Below are 14,542 nucleotides of genomic sequence, written 5' to 3' on the forward strand. Positions count from 1 at the left end.
CATGTCTTCTGAGCAAAGATCAAATCTAGGTCACTACCAGGAACACATGTTTCAAAGACAAAGCTGGGGGTAGGACTGAAAAATCTTTTGTTAAAACCTCAAAAATCCTAAAAGCGGTGCCTCAGAATACCAGTCAGTTAGACAAAAAGCCCTCTACAGAGCAGAGTGTATATTATTGATCCTCTCAAACAATCAAGTTCCAGGAAGCGTGAGGGCATTGGCCCTCAGCCTTCTTAGCAGGAGCCCAAAGATTGATCTCAAAAGCATTTTGAGAGGCGTGGCTTTTGTCTAAAGGAATGTATCTGAATAGATTTCACAGGACATCCACAAGATTTATAAACAATTAACAATTTTTTTTATTTAGTGTTTAAAAGATTTAATATATTTTAAATGAAGACAGACCTTTGGACTCCAAAATTCCACTGGCAGGAAGCAGGCTGAGAAAACTACTCATCTGCAAACTTCTGCTATCTTTCGTGAAAAAAAAAAATCAACAACTGGTAAAACCAAGAACAAAAAGCTGAGAATCCTATTCCCAGGCTTCCAACCTAATCAAAACACTTTAAATATTTGCCCGTCTGGACCTCAGAATTACCATGAACCAGTGACACCTTCGTGTCTCCCATTTTCCCCTATGCCTGTCCCACCACAGTATGCTGGGTGCTGAGGGTGAGGAAAGACAGATGGAGCGGAACTGTATTCAAGGAGTCGTGGTTAAGGAACTACACCCAAAGAACCCCATCTCCACCTGGACCTGCATTAGATGATGAGATTCTAGACTCTGAGATGATATTGTAACGGAATGAGACATTTGAGGGCCTTCCCAAGAAGGTGTATCTGCATGTGGGAAAGACAGAAACCCCTGGGGAGTGTGGGGATGTGGGACCAGCTTCCCACGTCCCGTTTTCATAGGCTCCTGTGGTCTCCTCTACACTGTACCTGAGTGGATCTGTATGACCAATACCAAACAGGAGAAGCGTTACTATCACACCTCTGAGACTGTGGCTTCTGCCTCGGGTGCTGTCTCACTGCCTCGGATCACTGCTCTAGGGAAAGCATGTTGTGGGCAGCCCTGTGGAGAGGCCTGTGTGGTTTGTGAAGCTTCCACGGGCAGCCACGTGATGAGCCTGCAGACTCCACACCCAACCTACAGATGTCAGCAACCCCGGCTGACAATGGAACTACAACCTCCTCAGAGATCCTAAACCAGAACCACCCAGCTAAGCTCTTCCTAAATTCCTGACCCTAAGAGACTGTGTGAGATTTAAAAAAAAAAAAATGTTTTCCATTTTAAGCTGCTGAATAATTTGGTACACAGCAATAGACAAAATATATTTAAGTCCACGGTGAACTACTGGACGTCACTTAAGCTCTCAGATTCATTCGTTCTCATCATTACTGAATTACTGATTTTCCAATTCAACAATGATTTATTTTCTACGTGAGGAAGGTTTCCTCTGGATTTACTAAAACAAGAATGCTTTCTTTCAATGTCTTTAGATTTAAAAAATAGTAGAAAATTAGCTTATATAACTCAGTATTTTCAGTATTAAAGAGTCTGGTTGAAAGTCTTTCTTCATTGAGAGACAGATATCACATTTTTAATTATAACATTAGAACAATTAAAAACAAATACATATGCTTCTTTGTACAAAAATAATTATACATACTTCTTATTGAGGAAAATATTCAAAATAAATAAGCTTGTTTTAAAGAAATTGTTCTCAATGATAAAACTGAAATGTCTAGTTTCTTAAAAGTACTCAGAGTATCCCTAATGAAGATATTCCTAAGGCAGATAAAATTTACACCATTACACTCACACTGCTTCAAAATAATGAAATATTACCCATAAACAATAATATTCTAATCCTAATTACCTGTCAAATACATTAGCACAAACTGATTTATCATCATTAGTTACATAGAAAAAGACCCTAAAAAAACAGAACAGACATGAAAAATGTTTTGATGCTGCAAGAAATAGGTACAAAATAAAATGGTCTCCAAAGAAACCAAGTTTGTTGGATCCTAGAACCAAACCTAGAGCTATCCTGTTTGAAGTTTAGGCCAGAACCAACCTACAGAAAAGACCCTACCACTACCTTGATTGACAGCTGCTTAAGGGAGGTCATTGGAGCAAAATGGGATAAAAAAAAAAAAAAATCTATGCATAATTTACAGCCTAGGCTACTACTCATAATGAGAGTCTACACTGAATACCATACCCTGATCACTGCAGGTATCTAGAAAAATTAAAGGGTGGGTATAGCCACAGAGAGGCAAAGACAAACAGAATCCATGCTAAAGTTTGCATAATGCAACAACCAGCAATTCAAATGTGAACAGGCACCAGAAAGTTAGCAGCAAATGCAGGCAGTGAGGCCTCTAAGTCAAGCTTGTACTGTGATTGTGAGGCTGCAACAAACTGGAAAACACAGGCTCACTTCAAGAGAATCACTATTTGCTTTACTGTTGCTTCAGAAAAGGAAGGCCCAGCGCGCTGCAACTTCTTCCAATTTCTCAGGAAAAACCCAAAACCTGAATTTTTACTGAAATTAGCTGGAAACTAATTTGAAAACATTAAAGATTGTCCAGGTCCATTAAGCCAGGATAGGCAAGGGGGTTCTCCAATTTGCAAACTCTGCTCTGTGCAGTATTATAGTACTCCCCATATAGTTCAGCGACAGCCAGGGCAAAAAGAGATATACCACTAATAAAAATAAGACTACGGTGATCTAATAGAATAATTCCTCAGAAAGTGGAATCAGGTCGAAAGTACTTTCCAAAAGCAAGCCGACATGATTACTCCCATTTTTGGAACAAATCACGAGTCTCAACTATTGGCACAGGTAATTGACATTTCTTCAAACTAGCTGACATTTAAAAAAATAAAAAAATTTAAAATATGGTAATAATATTTCCCTCTGCTCTCAGGCCTTTACCATATATATCTATGTGTCTCAAACGTCTTCATTTACAACTCATGCTATATCTCCCTATGCCATATCTACATTTGGATAGTATGATTCCTGACATATCATTACTATTTAGGGCTAATTCAAATGTCAAAGTTTGTAATTATATTCCTTGCAAACACATAACTCCAAGTCTTATTTTTGTGTCATTTTTCTCTATTCCACATTTTTTGACATCTTATTGGTAAATGTCTAAAATGTTACACCATTTCAATACCCGTAAGTAAAAAATCAATGCTTATAATTCAAATATTATACTTAGTTCCTCACAACTTGGAAGGTCCCTATGTTCTACCTTAGATTTTTCATTCTCTGATTTACTTTTAAAAAATGCCCACCAAAACGCTTTCCCCATGCCTACAAAATAGGAATGAACACACATACATACACACACACAAACTGTGGATGTATACGTATCTATTAATTTTGTTTGAGTTCTAGTAAATTCTCCTTTGCTTTTTATATCTAATTTAATTCACTGTCAAAGCCCTAGGGATACCTAAAGGTAGCAGGTTAAGTTCCTAATAAACTCAGGGTAAATCCATTTTTTCAATGTTTTACAATACTTTTTAAAATAGCTTTTTAAAAGAAATTTGTGACAAATTTTATTAGAAGGGAAATTTCCTCAATTGATCTATTTTCAAAATGTAGAGAAAATTAGATTGAATGTTCTTAATGCATAGCAGTGTATTATTTTTCTATCATCTTTGATTCCATTTTCCTTCTTCCTTTCATCTTCTTTCATGTAACTTCCTTTTTCTCAGTCACTTTAAATAGCACGTAATCTAAAATTCTTCATTAAAGCCTTTCTGATCAATTTCTTCTTTCAAGTTTTTGAACAATTTCAGGTGATTCAACTTTAAAGATGGTCTATGGAAAACCAAGTTCATTAAATTCTTTCTTTTATTTAATTAAAATTTATTGGAGGTGACAATGGTCAACAAAATGGCATAGGTTTCAAGTGTACAATTCTATAATACATCATCTATATATTGCATTATGTGTTCACCACCCAGAGTCAGTTCTCCTTCCATCACCATATATTTGAACCCCTTTACCCTCTTCTACCATCCCCCATCCCCCTTACCCTCTGGTAACCAAACGACCAACAGATATAAGAAAAAATGTTCAACTTCACTAGCTATTAGGGAAATGCAAATCAAAACCACAATGAGATATCACCTCACACTGGTCAGAATGGCTATCATCAACAAGACAAATAATAACAAGTGTTGGAGAGGCAGTGGAGAAAAAGAAACTGTCATACATTGTTTGTGGGAATGTAAATTGGTATAGCCGCTATGGAAAACAGTATGGAGGTTCCTCAAAAAAAATTAAGAATACAATTACCATATGACTCAGCAATCCCTCTCATGGGTATCTACCCCAAAAAATCTGAAAATATTTATCCATAAAGAGAGTTAATGGAATTGTGACAGCTATATATGATGTCAGAGGGGTAGTAGACTGGGGTGGGGGGGTTGTCACTTTGTGACGAGTGTAAATGTCTAACTATTACATTATTTTGTACACCTGAAACTATAAATAAATAAATAAATAAATAAATAAATAATACCGTATGTACCTCTATGTTCATTGCAACATTATTTATGGTGGCCAAGACATGGAAACAACCAAAATGTCCTTTGATAGATGATTGAATAAAGAAAATGTGGTATATATACACAATGGAATGCTATTCCGCCATAACAAACGATGAAATATTGCCATTTGCAACAGCATGGATGGATCTTGAGATTATTATGCTAAGCAAAGTAAGTCAGATAGAAAAAGTTGAGAACCGTATGACTTCACTCATATGTGCAATGTAAAACTGAAAGCAACAACAAAAAAACAAACAAGCAAATAAAGAAACAAAACTCATAGACAAACTCACAGACAAAAGTTCATTAAACTCTAAACATCCCTCTATTAGAGCACAAGCAATCCAATCACTGATTAAGAAAATAATAGATTAGCCATTAACTGGCATATTAGTCTGCTCAGGCTGTCGTAACAAAATACCAGAGTAGGTGGCTTAAACAACAAAAATTTATTTTCTCACAATTCTGGAGGCTAGAAATCCCAGATCAAGGTCTGGGAGGGTTAGTTTCTGGTGAGCACCCTTTTCCTGGGTTACAGACAGCCAGCCACCTTGTTGCTGTATCCTCACTGGGTGGAGATACAATCCAGGGAGATCTCTGGTGTCTCTTCTAATAAGGACGCTAATCCTATCAGATCAGGGTTCTACCCTATGACTTCATTTAACCTGAATTACTTTCTTGGGCTTAGGGCTTCCACATAGGAATTTTGGAGAACACAATTCAGTCCATAGCAATTAGAAAGGAAAGCATGAGGGGATTTTATCATGTTCATGGACATTTGTGTTGTAGTATTCTTGACACTTTTCCAAATACCCTCTAATCTTAGAAAATAGGTTACTTCAATATCAGTTCATTTGGCCCTGCTTTCAAAAGCTAAGGCCACTTATGTCCCTAAGCAGAGAGGAAGGAAGGAGCAGAGCAAGGAGATGTGGAAGTTGTTAGACAACTACAGAGTTAGAGGGTATGGCCCTCGCAAGAGACTATCCTCACCTCTAATACCAATTGCAAGTTCAGAAGATTCCCAAGCCCCCTCACGTCCAATAATTCCCTAGAATTATTATTAGATAATAAGTTATTATTGTTATTGCCTTTATTATTATCAAAGACTCAAAGAACTCACTGAAAATTGTTACACTCACAGTGATAGTTTATTACGGGAAAGGACAAAGATCAACATCAGGGAAGAGACAAAGCACATAGGACAGAGTTCAGGAGAATACCAAACACGGAGCTTCCAATGCACTCTCTCAGGAACATGTTCCTCTGCCAGTATCTATGTGTGACGATACGCACGAAGTACTGCCAACCAGGAAAGCTAGCAAGGGAGATGGTGTCCAGTTTTATTGGGGCTTCATAGGGGCAGGGCTGACTGCTTGTGTACATGGTTGATCTGTTTCCAAGTCAAGTGATAGCACATGGCCACAAGCTTCCAACTGAAGACCATATAGGAATGGCCAGCCCCCACCTTAGGTCACACTGATAGACAATGTGACCCAAGGTCCCCAGGCAAACAAAGATACTACCACCCTAGAAGCTGACGGCAAAGGCCAGACCTCTTTCTGATCAAGGTTAAATTCTTTACTACAAAGGAGACAAAAGAAACCATTCAGTACTTCCTGCCTAGAAAGGCAAGTCTATGCTCCTCAGAAAACTGTACAAATCTTCTCTTCTGACATTGTATGTTCCTCTCCCCCCACAATGACTTATCTCCTATCTCCTCCTCCAACACCATCTGTCACTACAATCAAACTTTCTGCTCTGCAATTGCAAGTTCTTTTTTGTTTTTCACAAACATCAGACTGCTAAGAATGATTTCTTCTGTCCAGAATGACTTTCCATTTTACTTCTAAGCAACTCATCTTTAAGTTCTCAACTGAGGATCATGTCCTCCAGATAATAACACCAGGCAAGGCACCGTGCCTCTGCCATTGCATCATATACTTACTTCCATCACAATAAAAACATTTTGCTGAAGTCTTACCTGTACAGCAGACATGCCAACCAGCCTGTAAGATCCTCAAGTGTGGGGTCCAGACTGTCTTATGACTTGGTATTCAGCTTTTACTGAATCAAACAACTGACACCCTAACCAACGCTTGCCCTCGGTTACTTCCCTCATTTTAGTTCATCTAGATGTTGGGCCTTTCCCTCTTCCTTTACCCACCCACCCTTTTCCCCATGTTTTTGAAATCAGAGTCCTAATCCCTAGTGATGGACTTCCTTTCTTTTCTGCCTGAACTTCCTCAACCTTCTTAACTGATCTTCCGTACCCCTTCCCAACAATTCCTCGATATAAGCATTTAACACAAATATTCCAACTATATTAGAAGGTGTTAATTTAAACCAAATGGATCAAGATGATTAATTTCCAAACTACTGGTGTTAGTACCAGAATCATTTACAGAAGTATAGACAAAAACAATGATATACAGAAGAATGGGGTAATTCAAATCAAGATAGCATGGCACTCATCAATAAATCAAACTTTTCGAATGTTTAAAATGCCTCACCTTCAGTTGTAATCTTGGTCATTATTCTAGTTTGTTTCATGATCTAAATAAGACACAAAACTAAGCTATGTGTTTGTACATGAAAAGGGTACCCCTCAGACTCCTTCATTACCTTGGATATTAATTCTGAATTGGTTTTTAAATAGAGGTAATGTGTCTGTTGAGCCACAGATGGTACCTTGCCAGCTTCTTTCTAATAGTGGATCACATGTGATGCAATATGATTAGCAGGGGATAGGAATATTGGCCACATCCTACAGCTCTTAGTAGTTACACCGTTGGGTACTAACTGTGATCATTCCTGTCGTAAGCTATTAAATGACCTCACAAGGGTCCAAATCCACCACCTTAGTTTTATTAGCACCTCAGTAACTTATGAGCAAATCAACCTTAGCTACATTATCACCTTAAACTTAAAATGAATATCCAATTTGCTATAAAGAAATGGAAACATAAATGTTTTGAGTCAATGATCTGTCTTCATAGTGATATTTTCCTCTACAGCAAAAATTAACTCTATTATCTATATTGTAGTATTTATACTGCAAAAATGAAATGTTCTCAAAAAGAGTAGACAATAAAATAACATAGAAAGTAGCACGGCACTGCTGTCTCTAACTTGTGTTTAACTTACCCTGTTTCCCCGAAAATAAGACCTAGCCAATCAGCTCTTTTGAAGCAAAAATTAATATAAGACCTGGTATTATATATTATGTTATACCCAGACTTATAGTAAAATAAGACTGGGTCTTATAGTAAAATAAGACTGGGTCATATATTAATTTTTGCTCTAAAAGACATGCATTAGAGCTAATTGTCTGGCTAGGTCTTATTTTCGGGGAAACACAGTAGCTGTGAAACTTTGATCAAGTCAGTCATCTGACACCTCATCTGTTGTAAATTAATCAATTTTAATTTGCCACTGTGATAAGCAAAATTGTGGCACAATTTTTCATTCATTAAATTAAAGCAAAGTAATTGACTTAAATGAGCTTTATAACTGAAATAGCTAAATGTAGTACCCCAAGCATATTTAATAGATAATGATAGTGTACAAAACACTCAACAGGAAAAAAAAAAAGACGTTACCTTTAATTATTGAGTCATTAGCTATTCTGGATTAAAAAAAAAAAAAGCCTTTTCTCATTAAACAGATAATCTAAAAAAATTTTTTTAACAATGATGAACAATGTTAAATTAGACAATTATTCACTGAATTACTTAATTAAACCTCATTATTCTATGGATGGAAATTGTGTGATGCATGGTCTGAAAAACTTAGTTTATTCCTGTAGGACTGTATGTACTACACATCTTCCAAACACTAACTGTTCAAACAGATGGACTGACATACATTACTTGATGTACAGTAAGGCTGACTGAATTACTCAAGGCCAAGTGGCTGACTTTAGCACCACGTGCCAAGATACAGCTGATGATTTGCATGCTCTCACTCTATCCGCCATCCCGTTCCAATCTGTAGAGCTATATGACTTTCTGTCACTTTATTGCTGGACCCCCTCTCCTCTGCTTTTCATCCATTACTGTTCCTGACCTTCGTTGCCACTTTCCATCTAGCCATCTGCAAATGCTATACTGCTATACAAAACTTCTTTTCTCTGTTTCATCATTTTGTCTCTTCTGTGTCCTGCTCTTCTCAGCTACCAGATAAAAGAGATCCACTCCACAGGCATAGTGAGCCAATCAATACACTCCTTGCTTTCTAATTAAAAAGAAAAAAAAAATCAAAGCAGGTCAGGATGATCTTTGGCTTTTCTGAACTGTTTTCATCACAATCTGATACTCAGTTTCATTCACTGTTACAAAAGATGCTTTATGGTTCCTTTTATTTACTGCAGATACTTGCTCTAGACCTTGAAGTTTTGACAATTATAGTATTTTAGTGTTTAAAAAGCAACAGAAGAGACAGAGTGGAGTGGCTGCCTTCTTAACCCTTAAGTTTCATCACAAAAAAACAAAAAACAACTCCAAGAATTTCTATTAAAATCAGATCTTAAAATAAATGGATAGTACTCCAAAAAAGATATACATATGGCCCCAAAGCATATAAAAAGATGCTTCACATCACCAATTGCTAGGGAAATACAAATAAAAACCACAGGAGATACTACTTCACATCCATTAGAATGGCTATTACCAAAAAAACAGAAAATGTGTTTGGCGAGGATGTGGAGACACTGGAATCTCTATGTACTGCTGGTGGGAATGTAAAATAGTGTAGCCACTGTGGATAATAGTAAGGCAATTCCTGAAAAATTAAACAGAACTACCATATGATCTAGTAATTCCACTTTTGGGTGTATACCCCAAATAAATGAATGCAGAGACTCAAGCAGATATTTGCACACCCATGTTCACAGCTGCATTAATCACAGTAACCGAAGGGTGGGAGCAACACAAGAATCCACGAACAAATGAATGGATAAACAAAATGTGGTATATACATACAAAGAAATACTACTGAGCCTTAAAAAGGAAGGATACTCTAACACATGCCTAACATGGATAAACCTTGAGGACATTGTGCTAAGTGAAATAAGCCAGTCATAAAAGGACAAATGTTGTATGATTCCACGTACATGAAGTACCTATAGACAAAAAAAATCCAGAGACAGAAAGTAGATTGATGGTTGCTGGAGGATGAGGGGAGGGGGAAATAAGAGAAGTTAATGCTTAAAGGATACGAATTTTCAGTTGAGGAAGATAAAAAGTTCTGGAGATGAATGGTAGTGATAGTTGTATTAACAACAGTATGAATGTCCTTAATGCCACTGAAATGTACAGTTAACAATAGTTCAAATGGTCAATTTCATGTTATGTATCTTTTACCACAATAAAAAAATGAATGAAAAGTAAAGGTGACATAGAGCAGATAAGTGCCTGCTACAAAATCACTGTAAAGCAGGGACTCAGCACCCGCTCCCTGCACAAGAACGCAGGATATGGTGAGGCCAAAAAGGAACACTCACGGAGCCATAGGTAGGGGAGTCATACCACTATATCCTCGATGGCAGCTGGTCAAGACACAAAAGCAAACATACGCCAATACCCCAACTAGGGGTCTTCCTGCACTGTCTTGCTGGCTGCTGGGCGAGACACAGGAAGTAGGATCAACACGATCCGCAATCCACAATCCACTTGCTAACTGCACTTGCTAGCCGCAATCCGAGATTGTTAGCATAGCCACGGCAGTTATATTAGAGGCTAATGGCTAACTGGTTACAGCTGATGGCCAACTAGTCACAGTTGATGGCCATCTATTACCCGAGCCAGCACCTTTCCACATGAGGCCGAGAACCCGGAAACTGCTCTCCAGGACTCCGTCCCCACAGATGTTGACAGCTTCACATATATGTCCGTTTTGGTCTTGATAATATTCTTCCATTTGCCAGACTTGCAGCAGCCACTGCCTCAAAGCCATCCAGGGCATCCCTGCTTTAGGTTTCACTGGTTAAGTGGAAGGAACACCTGGTTTAAAAGTCAGAGGAAAGCCTGGAACTGACACTGACAGTCAACCTTAATTAAGGACGTCAAACTTTGACTGGGTCTCTAAACACGCTAAAGGAATACACTGTATCTCTCCCTCACAATGCAAGATAAAGAACAAGGATAAAGAACTGACCTCTAACACCGCTTTAAGACAAAAAGATACTATGTGTTGCATAACAAACAACATATTTTATTAAGTTACAAGGCACTTGGTAGTCTGAAAACCACAGAATTTCCCTTTACAACTTTTCTGATTTGGGGAAATGGGCACACACAACGAAACTGACTGTCAATATATACAGCCAAATGTTAAGTAACCAGTTACTCGGTCCAACAGATACCCACTCTGGAGCACTAGAAGAATATGTTAAATCTATGGACGAGGGAGAGAAAAGCCTGCTTCCAAAATATGCAAAACTTTTTTCGAAGTCAAAAGTATCCAACAAGAATTCATGCGAGGGAAATGTTCCATCAGCGCCCATGCATGGCACAACTTCTGAGAGCGTTTTAGAACTGCACTCTAACCTTCCGTCTGCAATAGAGGACTTTTGGTAACGCTATGGCAGTTGATCATTTTTGTAAAAAACAAACAAACAAAAAAAAACATCTTTAACCAGAGACCCGCAGCACCTCCTCTCCCGAGAAAGAGTAGGAGGGCCCATGACTCAACGGTCTCCAGGGCTCACAGAACCGCATCTGTCCAGACGGAAGGGAAGTCATTCAGGGAGCGCACGTGTCCTGCCCCGCCAGAAGTGGAAATGGCAGTTGGAACCTGCGCCTCAGAGGGGTCCGGGACACAGGGCAGAGGTGCCCGCGGGAAATTCAGCGTAGCTCCGGGCAGCCTCCCGCCCTGGGGCCAGCGACCTCCGCCTGAAACGCACCAGGCCAGCCCCCGACTCTGATTTCGGCCCAGGCCTGCCCCGGGATCTCACGTCCCGGCAATCGCAGGTCCTACCTGAGCTCTTCCCCCAGCTACAGGGCTGCGGGGGGAGGCGGGAGGAGGCGTGGCCTTCCAGCTCTCCAGTCGAACTCCCTCGTGCGGTTAAGACTTTCTCTCTCGGGATCCGCGCCCCGAACAAGTTCAAGTTGCACTTCCGGGGTCCGCAAGCGATTAAAACGTCACTGCGCACGCGACGGCGACAGACCCGGAAATGGGCTGGGCGGGGCGGGGCCGCCGGCTTGGTTCCTGGGGCTCTAGGTGGGCTGGGAGCGAGACGTGTGGGAGGTGAGGGCTGTCGTGTTCTCTCCCTGCGGGCTCTGCTCGCCCTTCCGTCACCCGTCCTTCTGAAACGGGGGACAGTCCTTCCTGGAGCCACCCTGAAGCCTCGTTCCCAAGCGGAATTTAAAAAACAATAACCGGAGGGACCACGCAACTAATTGCCTGCTCGCCCACCGTGGTGTATCCGACTTACCAGGTTCATTTCAACTCCAGAAACGACGAGACGTGGGAAAGTCTAGATTTAAAAGATAAAATTTACCTGTAAATTATAATTTAGATAAAGTGGGAAATTAAGGGGAGACTCCCTGATCCTGCTCTTTTTCCTGTCTGCTGGATACAGGCGTACCTTGAAAATACTGCAGGTTTGGTTCCAACCCCCACAATAAAGCGAGTCCTAAGCTTTTTGCTGGTGGAGGGTCTTGTGTTCCACTTCAAGAAAACGCAACACCTGTGAAGCCCAGGAAAATGGAGTCTGCCTGCCCTAATAGGATAGATTGGAAACAGCTGTGTCAAGCTGTAGTCACATGGTTATCAGGGGTTTTATTTTAAACTCAGCCTTTATGGCAAAAATCCCTGATAGTAAAAATTACCCATGAAAATGCCCTAAATGGCTCACGAAGCACGGAATACATTATGTTAATTATAAACTCTAGATCTTTAATTCTTATGCAATCTTGAATGTGAGATCTTTTGGCCAGTATAACTGTTAGAGTGAAAAGAGAGTTTGTGTGTAGCTATCTGGACATTTAAACAATTCTGATAAAAACAAGGGGCAACTCTCAGGCTTCACCTTACTTGACCATTCAGCAGCCATTTGACACTGTTAAGCACATCCTCCTTGAAATTTGAAACATTTTCTTCATTTGACTTTTGTGAAATCACAGTGCTCTTTTTATTCTCCTTTGTTGGTTTTTTTCTGATTTTTAAGTGTTAATGTGCTCCAGATCTCGTCACCTCTTTATCCAACCTCATTCCCCAGGTACTGTCATCCATTTCCTTCACTCTTTTATATGGTATCACAATGCTGATGGCTTCCAAATATTAGCCCTGACTTCTTTGATTTCTGGACTCATATATCTATCTTCTTTTTCAACATTTCTACCAGGATATTTAACATACATTTAAAACTCTATATTTCCTACCTCCAAAACCTGCTCTGTTGCACATCTTTCCACCTCAGTAAGTGGTGCATTGATTCTTACAGTTGTTCAGGTCATCCTTTGATTGTTCTTCCTCTCACATTCCACATCCAATCTCTCAGCAAAATCTGTTGGTTCTCTTTTATAAAGGTATCCCTATTCTCACAGTTACAACTCTAGTCCTCACTGGATACTGTAGTTGTCTCATTCTACATGCATCTATTCTTACCTCCCTACAGTTTAGTCTCCAACTGGCAGCTGTAGAAGTCCTTTCAAAATGCAAATCAGAATTTGCTCCTTTCCCGTTCAAAACCTTTAAGAGCTTCCCTACTCAAATAAAATAAAATCCAAAATTATGTCCATAATTCCATAACATCCTGCATGATGTGGCTCCTGGCCACCCCATGCCTCCCCTATGCAAGAGTGTGGTAAGAGATCTTGGGTAGAGGTTGGGGAGCAGGAAAACTTAGTAACCTAAGAGTTTTGGAAACAAGAGTCCCAAAGGTGATTGCCGACTCTCTTGCCTGAAAATATTAAAAGGCAAGAGGTTCACTAAGGGCGCCTGTGATCATAAGGAGATATGAACTGTCAAGTTTTCCAAACAGCTAGTAGACGTGTTGGCACATGACTGGGTATATTAGTTTCCTAGGGCTGCCGTAGGAAGTATAGTGAGTCCTCACTTCACATCATCAACAGGATCTTGGAGATTGCAGCTTTAAGCAAAATGTATAATGAAATGAATGTTACTGTAGGCTAATTATATAAATAATTAATTTCCTATAGCATATTTCTGGTCACAAAAATATCACAAACTTCTAAAAACCCAACAGACTCCTAATATTAAACATTGAAATAAATGTGAGCTATACATACATTGAAGAAAGAGTAATAAAAACAAGATAATTTAGTTTCCAACGTGCTCAGTGTGGTGGGTGGGCCAGTCTGTTCCAGCAGCTCAGGGAATGAGACAGAAACGAGACAACCCTAGGCAGGATGGCATTCCTTCACAACGCACACACACCTGCACCTACACCCACTCATATTGGGAAAATCTAGATATGCCAATTAACCTAATGTTCACATCTTTGGGACATAGGAGGAGATCAGAGTACGCAGAGAAAACCCATGAATGCATGGGGAGAATGTGTAAACTCCCCAATGACCCCTGTTGGGAATCAATTTTTCTCAGCAATGTTATGATGAAATGATGTTGAATAAAATGATATTATTCAAGGACCTGCTGTACCTCAAATAGGTGGCTAACACAAATTTATTGTCTCACAGTTCTGGAAGTTAGAAGTCCAAGATCATGGTACCTTGGTTCCTTCTCAGGGCTATGAGGGCAAATTAGTTCCATGCCTCACTCCTAGTTTCTGGTGGTTTGATGACAATAGTTCATGCCCCTTGGTTTATGGATGCATCACCCCAATCTCTGCCTTCAACTTCAGATGGCATTCTCCCTATTTGCTCTCTGTGTCCAAATGTCCCCCTTTTATAGGAATACAGTCACATTGGTTTGGGGTCCATCCACCCTAATGACCTAATTTTAACTTGATTACCTCTCTAATGTTCTGATTTCCAA

General features: G+C 39.6%; 1 protein-coding gene across 6 annotated transcripts in view; it reads right to left on the bottom strand.

Moving 5' to 3' along the window:
• Nucleotides 1-11,709, bottom strand: part of ARB2A (ARB2 cotranscriptional regulator A) — a 400,181-nt gene extending 388,472 nt beyond the window's left edge. For 5 of the 6 annotated variants that reach the window (XM_088796628.1, XM_088796625.1, XM_088796624.1 and 2 more), the window contains exon 1: nt 11,558-11,695. The gene's annotated coding sequence lies outside the window, so the exon portion shown is untranslated. Of the gene's footprint in view, nt 1-11,557 lie in introns of all 6 variants that reach the window. The other variant, XM_019711772.3, reaches the window with a different exon arrangement.
• Nucleotides 11,710-14,542: the final 2,833 nt, after the last annotated feature.

Source organism: Rhinolophus sinicus, chromosome 3 (genome assembly GCF_057876585.1).
Source record: "Rhinolophus sinicus isolate RSI-liver-muscle chromosome 3, RSI-T2T, whole genome shotgun sequence".
Lineage (NCBI taxonomy): Eukaryota > Metazoa > Chordata > Mammalia > Chiroptera > Rhinolophidae > Rhinolophus > Rhinolophus sinicus.